The sequence below is a fragment of the Bufo bufo genome, chromosome 6, assembly GCF_905171765.1.
Source record: "Bufo bufo chromosome 6, aBufBuf1.1, whole genome shotgun sequence".
Classification (NCBI taxonomy): Eukaryota; Metazoa; Chordata; class Amphibia; order Anura; family Bufonidae; genus Bufo; species Bufo bufo.
Window position 1 is genome coordinate 381,891,164 of NC_053394.1, and position 7,331 is coordinate 381,898,494.

General features: G+C 42.6%; 1 pseudogene; it reads left to right on the forward strand.

Moving 5' to 3' along the window:
- The first annotated feature begins 1,296 nt into the window (after window positions 1–1,296).
- Window positions 1,297–7,331, forward strand: part of LOC121003519 — an 869,303-nt pseudogene continuing 863,268 nt past the window's right edge.

Here is a 7,331-nt window from a genome sequence, read left to right on the forward strand (position 1 = left end):
AGGAGCACTATTACTACCATGTGTGCTCTAGCAGAGAATTATTCCTATTGGTGGGACTTGGGAGCACTATTACTGTGGGGACATCTTGGCACAGTATCAGCTTACCACAATTATTTTTGGGGAACGTTTTGTTTACACTTTTAGTGTCAGGGGCACTATTTGCTGAGCACAGTTATTTTAGGGCACTGTGTGCCAATAATTATTGAAGGGGGCATTATCTGTGTGGCACTAGTATTTTCAGGGGGTTTATCTGTTTCTACAGTATAATATTGGTGAGCATGGCAGCCACAGTATTGGGGGTAGTAGGATGATTTTTTTTTTGTCAAACTGCAGAGATGAGAAATGGCTAAAAAATGGTTGTCTGGTCTGAAAGGAGAAGATGAGGAAAGAGAACATCTACATCAAAGAGACGTCACTGGATGTAAGAGGCATGAGGCGCTGTATTACCCTGTATGTTCTGTAGTGATGGGAGGGTGGATATAGAATTTGGCCCACCCTGCCGCATCCTGGCCCCAGACTTTAGGTCACACTGTGCGTGTTCTGAATACTGGGGCCTCACACCCATCTACTACATTATCTGTACTCAGAGAGTTATCACTGTGCTATCTGTGGTGTTACATAGGACTAAAGGTGACATCTACTGCATTATCTGTAAAAAGATGCGTGGCCACAGGTTGGAGGGGGGGGGGCAATACTTGGCTTGCCCCGGGTGCTGAAAGCCCACGCTATGCCACTGGGTTTACAGCTCTGCTACATACAGACTGGAATTCCACACAGCACAGCAGAGTCTCACACACAGAGCAGATAAACCTGGTCATGTGATCCCCATGACTCCTCCCACACCTGATCACATGGTCATGACATCATCACAGGTCCTGTACTTTCTCCAGCAGCACAGCCTGACTCCACCCACATCTGATCACATGGTCATGACATCATCACAGGTCCTGTACCTTCTCCTGCAGCATAGACTGACTCCGCCCACACCTGATCACATGATCATGACATCATTACAGGTCCTGTACCTTCTCCTGCAGCACAGCCTGACTCCACGCACACCTGATCACATGGTCATGACATCTTCACAGGTCCTGTACCTTCTACTGCAGCACAGCCTGACTCCACCCACACCTGATCACATGGTCATGACGTCATCACAGGTCCTGTACCTTCTCCTGCCGCATAACCTGACTCCTCCCACACCTGATCACATGGTCATGACATCATCACAGGGCCTGTACCTTCTCCTGCAGCACAGCCTGGAGCCCGACTACTGCATGGTGGTAGAAAATACAGCCCAGGAGGCTCCATAGTGAAGGGTTGTCAGAGGAGGACACGCCTGCCCCCAGGTAAGTGGAACACTCATCACATCCACACATATAAGGCTCCACAGCGATACACAGCTCCATCCGCCCTTAAGGCCAAGTTCACACTTCAGTTATTTGGTCAGTTATTTCCTTCAAGGGGTTCTGCACTTTCATTTAACTGATGATCTATCCTCTGGATAGATTATCAGCTTCTGATCGGTGGGGGTCCGACACCCGGGACCCCCGCCGATCAGCTGTTTGAGAAGGCAGCGGCGCTCCAGAGGATAGATCATCAGTTAAATGAAAGTGCAGAACCCCTTTAAGTTATTGAGCCCAGACCAGTAGTGAAGCTACTCAGAGATCAGGTGTAATGGGAAGATCTGCACTTGTTCTGTGTTTTTCACCCACCAGGTTTTGGCTCACAATAACTGATGGAAATAACTGATCAAATAACTGAAGTGTGAACTCAGCCTAATCTACAAATTCCAAAGAACATGAAGCAGGAAGTAAAGACGCAGCTTCTGGGGCAGGACACCAGCTTAAAGATAATAACATAAAATACAAATCGCAAGAGGTTGGTTCTAGTATACAATGCATTTCAAGGGCGGCCTTCCTCAGGTGCAACAAAAGCCAGGAACAGGGGGCGTTATATAGAAGACATATCACGGAGATCTCAGAGACGTAGACTGGAGGAGGGGGCGTTATATAGAAGACATATCCAGGAGATCTCAGAAACGTGGACTGACACAGGGGACGTTATATAGAAGACATATCCAGGAGATCTCAGAGACGTGGACTAGAAGAGGGGGCGTTATATAGAAGACATATCCAGGAGATCTCAGAGACGTGGACTGGAGGAGGGGGCATTATATAGAAGACATATCCAGGAGATCTCAGAGACGTGGACTGGAGCAGGGGGCGCTATATAGAAGACATATCCAGGAGATCTCAGAGACGTGGACTGGAGCAGGGGGCGCTATATAGAAGACATATCCAGGAGATCTCAGAGACATGGACTGGAGCAGAGGGCATTATATAGAAGACATATCCAGGAGATCTCAGAGACGTGGACTGGAGCAGGGGGCGTTATATAGAAGACATTTCCTGGAGATCTCAGAGACGTGGACTAGAGGACGGGGCGCAATATAGAAGACATATCCAGGAGATCTCAGAGACATGGACTGGAGCAGGGGGTGCTATATAGAAGACATATCCAGGAGATCTCCAAGACAGGGACTTTAACTGAGGGCATTATATAGAAGAGATATCCAGGAGATCTCACTGATGTGGTCTGGAGGAGGGGGCGTTATATAGAAAACATATCCAGGAGATCTCAGAGACATAGACTGGAGTAGGGGGCGTTATTGTCATGAACGTTCCTATAACAGGTGTCAGGAGATCAGAAAGACTGACCACACGTTATTCTTACAAGTTCCTTATACATCAATTAGAGTTTTGTTGTTTTGGTAATGTCCACAACCCTTGCTTCAGGTGTTGTTTGTTTGGTGATCTGACCTTGCCTATTTAGTACCGTGATATATAGACCACCTAGCCAAGTCAAAGAATTAGATGATCTACTAGTTGAGGAAATAGCTAAAATGACATTGAAAGGGGAAGTTATCATTATGGGAGACTTCAATCTTCCTGATGTAAACTGGAAAACCAAAATAGCTAGTTCTGCCAGGAGTACAGATATTCTAAATTCCCTACAGGGATTATCTCTACAGCAAGTAGTGGAGGAGCCAACCCGGAAGGAGGCCATTTTAGATTTAGTATTCACAAATGGGAATTTGGTATCTGATATTACTGTAGGGGAAAGCTTGGGATCTAGTGATCACCAGTCAGTGTGGTTTACTATAAGTACAGTGACTGAGTCACACCACACAAAAAAAAAAGTTTTAGATTTGAGAAAAACTGACTTTTCTAAAATTAGATTAGTGGTATTCGAGTCCCTATCAGATTGGAACAGTTTCAATGGAGTCCAGGAGAAATGGGACTACTTAAAAGTGGCACTATTGAAGGCAACAGAAAATTGCATTAGGCTTGTCAGTAAAAGCAAAAAAAAGGAAGAGACCACTGTGGTACTCAGCAGAAGTGGCCAAAATCATTAAAAATAAAAAGATAGCATTTAGTAATTATAAAAAATAAAAAAAACGAGGATGACAGGAAAATTTATAAGATTAGGCAGAGAGAGGCCAAACAAGTTAGAAGAGCTTCTAAAGCACAGGCAGAAGAGAAATTAGCTCAGTCAGGGAAAAAAGGCGATAAGACATTCTTCAGATACATAAATGAAATAAGGAAACTAAAACAACGAATTACCAAATTAAAAACAAAAGAAGGAAGGTATATGGAAGAAGATAAAGAACTAGCTGACTGCCTCAATGAATACTTCTGTTCAGTTTTTACAAAGGAAAATTAAGGAAAAGGACCTCAGTTAGGAAAGAAGACTAATTAATCTTTTGATGCGTGTGTCTTTACAGAGGAAGAGGTTCTAAGTCAGCTGTCTAAAATTAATACAAATAAGTCACAGGGGCCTGATGGGATACACCCAAAGCTATTAAAAGAGCTCAGCGGTGAACTAGCAAAACCATTAACAGATTTATTTAACCAATCACTGGCAACAGGAGTCGTCCCAGAAGATTGGGAATTAGCAAATGTTGTGCCCATTCACAAGAAAGGTAGTAGAGAGGAATCGGGCAACTATAGGCCAGTAAGCCTGACATCAATAGTGGGGAAATTAATGGAAACCATATTTAAGGAGAGGATTGTGGAACATCTAAAATCCCATGGATTGAAAGATGAAAAACAGCATGGGTTTACTTCAGGGAGATCATGTTAAACTAATCTTATAGATTTTTTTGATTGGGTGACTAAAATAATAGATGGCGGAGGTGCAGTAGACATCGCTTATCTAGACTTTAGTAAGGCTTTTGATACTGTCCCACATAGAAAGCTTATCAATAAATTGCAGTCTTTGGGCTTGGACTCTCATATCGTTGAATGGATTAGGCAGTGGCTGAGGGACAAACAACAGAGGGTTGTAGTCAATGGAGTATATTCAGACCAAGGTCTTGTCACCAGTGGGGTACCGCAGGGATCTGTTCTGGGACCCATATTGTTTAATATCTTTATCAGCGAAATTGCAGAAGGCATCGATGGTAACGTGTGTCTTTTTGCTGATGACACAAAGATTTGTAACAGGGTTGATGTTCCTGGAGGGATACACCAAATGGAAAAGGATTTAGGAAAACTAGAGGAATGGTCAAAATACTGACAACTAAAATTTAATGTTGATAAGTACAAGATAATGCACCTGGGGCGTAAAAACCCAGGAGTAGAATATAAAATCAGTGATACAGTCCTAACCTCAGTATCTGAGGAAAGGGATTTAGGGGGTCATTATTTCAGAAGACTTAAAGGTAGGCAGACAATGTCATAGAGCAGCAGGAAATGCTAGCAGAATGCTTGGGTGTATAGGGAGAGGCATTACCAGTAGAAAGAGGGAGGTGCTCATGCCGCTCTACAGAGCACTAGTGAGACCTCATTTGGAGTATTGTGCTCAGTACTGGAGACCATATCTCCAGAAGGATATTGATACTTTGGAGAGAGTTCAGAGAAGAGCTACTAAACTGGTACATGGATTGCAGGATAAGACTTACCAGGAAAGATTAAAGGACCTTAACATGTATAGCTTGGAAGAAAGACGAGACAGAGGGGAGATGAGAGAAACTTTTATATACAGTACAGACCAAAAGTTTGGACACACCTTCTCATTCAAAGAGTTTTCTTTATTTTCATGACTATGAAAATTGTAGATTCACACTGAAGGCATCAAAACTATGAATTAACACATGTGGAATTATATTCATAACAAACAAGTGTGAAACAACAGAAAATATGTCATATTCTAGGTTCTTCAAAGTAGCCACCTTTTGCTTTGATTACTGCTTTGCACACTCTTGGCATTCTCTTGATGAGCTTCAAGAGGTAGTCCCCTGAAATGGTTTTCACTTCACAGGTGTGCCCTGTCAGGTTTAATAAGTGGGATTTCTTGCCTTTATAAATGGGTTTGGGACCATCAGTTGCGTTGAGGAGAAGTCAGGTGGATACACAGCTGATAGTCCTACTGAATAGACTGTTAGCTGCTTTTTTTCTTGCCATAATACAAATTCTAAGTAAAGAAAAACGAGTGGCCATCATTACTTTAAGAAATGAAGGTCAGTCAGTAAGGGCTATTTGACCATGAAGGAGAGTGATGGGGTGCTGCGCCAGATGACCTGGCCTCCACAGTCACCGGACCTGAACCCAATCGAGATGGTTTGGGGTGAGCTGGACCACAGAGTGAAGGCAAAAGGGCCAACAAGTGCTAAGCATCTCTGGGAACTCCTTCAAGACTGTTGGAAGACCATTTTAGGTGCCTACCTCTTGAAGCTCATCAAGAGAATGCCAAGAGTGTGCAAAGCAGTAATCAAAGCAAAAGGTGTCTACTTTGAAGAATCTAGAATATGACATATTTTCAGTTGTTTCACACTTGTTTGTTATGTATATAATTCCACATGTGTTAATCCATAGTTTTGATGCCTTCATAGTCATGAAAATAAAGAAAACTCTTTGAATGAGAAGGTGTGTCCAAACATTTGGTCTGTACTGTACATAAAGGGAATCAACAAGGTAAAAGAGGAGAGAATATTTAAAAGAAGAAAAACTGCTACAAGAGGATGTAGTTTTAAATTAGAGGGGCAAAGGTTTAAAAGTAATATCAGGAAGTATTACTTTACTGAGAGAGTAGTGGATGCATGGAATAGCCTTCCTGCAGAAGTGGTAGCTGCAAATACAGTGGAGGAGTTTAAGCATGCATGGGATAGGCATAAGGTTCTAAGCGGGAAGAGAGACTGGAGACGGCAGGCGCGCACAGCGTGTACCTTCTCTTCATACATCTGATCAACTGGGGGTGCCAGGTGTCGGACCCTCCCCCCCGATCTGATATTGATTACCTCCGCTCACTTATGACCTCGATGCGCTGCTGGATCCTATAGTTCTCTTGTGTGCCGGCACACTTACTTGCGCGTGTAGTAGGGATACGGGAACGCCGACTTCTGCTGTTTCAGTGTCCAGAATGGTATGAAGGATAAGTTTATTCCTCTCAATAGGTTGGTGCCGCAATTGCACTCGATGGATTAATACCGCAGTTACACCAGGCGCATTTTGAAGCTGTACGTTTTGTTCCTCAGTGGCTGCAATAGTATAAAAATAAGGGACCAATCGCTCCTTATCCGGAGCTGTGCTGATATCAGAACCTGGGCCGGACCGTGTCAGGCTGTTTTTGTAGTATTCTAGTCATTCACAATGCACACCCTGCGGTTTCTTCAGTTGTTCTATATACTAACAAATTAAACCTACAAATGATGTAGATTATAAAATCCAATATATATAAAATACTAAACATCCAAGTTGATCAACAAGTCATAAAACTGGGAATAAAAAAAAAAAATAGAATAAAATAGACGCATGTAGTGTAAAAGGGCTAATGTGATCTTCATTCCGGGGTGTTAGTTCACTCTGCATGTCTGTCTTCATTTTATTCTATGTTTTTTTTATTCCCAGTTTTATGACTTGTTGATCAACGTTTTGTATTTTATATATATTGGATTTTATGACATATCATGAAACTGCCTTGACCTCACACATGTTTCGATCCATATAAAAAGAGAGAACACAACATCTACACTTTATCTCCTCCGATGTCTCCTCTTATCTCCAGTTATTGGATTTTACATGATATTTTGTAGGATTTTCCATCTTCTTATCTTCTTTTCATTCAGGTTCCTACAATATAGGATCCGCTTAGTGGAGATCTTCTATATAAGATCCTTCTCCTGATTGACCCGACAAGGATGGACAGGGACAAGATGGCGGACAGGATAATAAATCTCACCCTAGAGATCCTCTTCCTGCTTACTGGAGAGGTGAGAGATTCTGATGATGTCACATTACATCATCTTATCTATGTTACTAACAGATGGA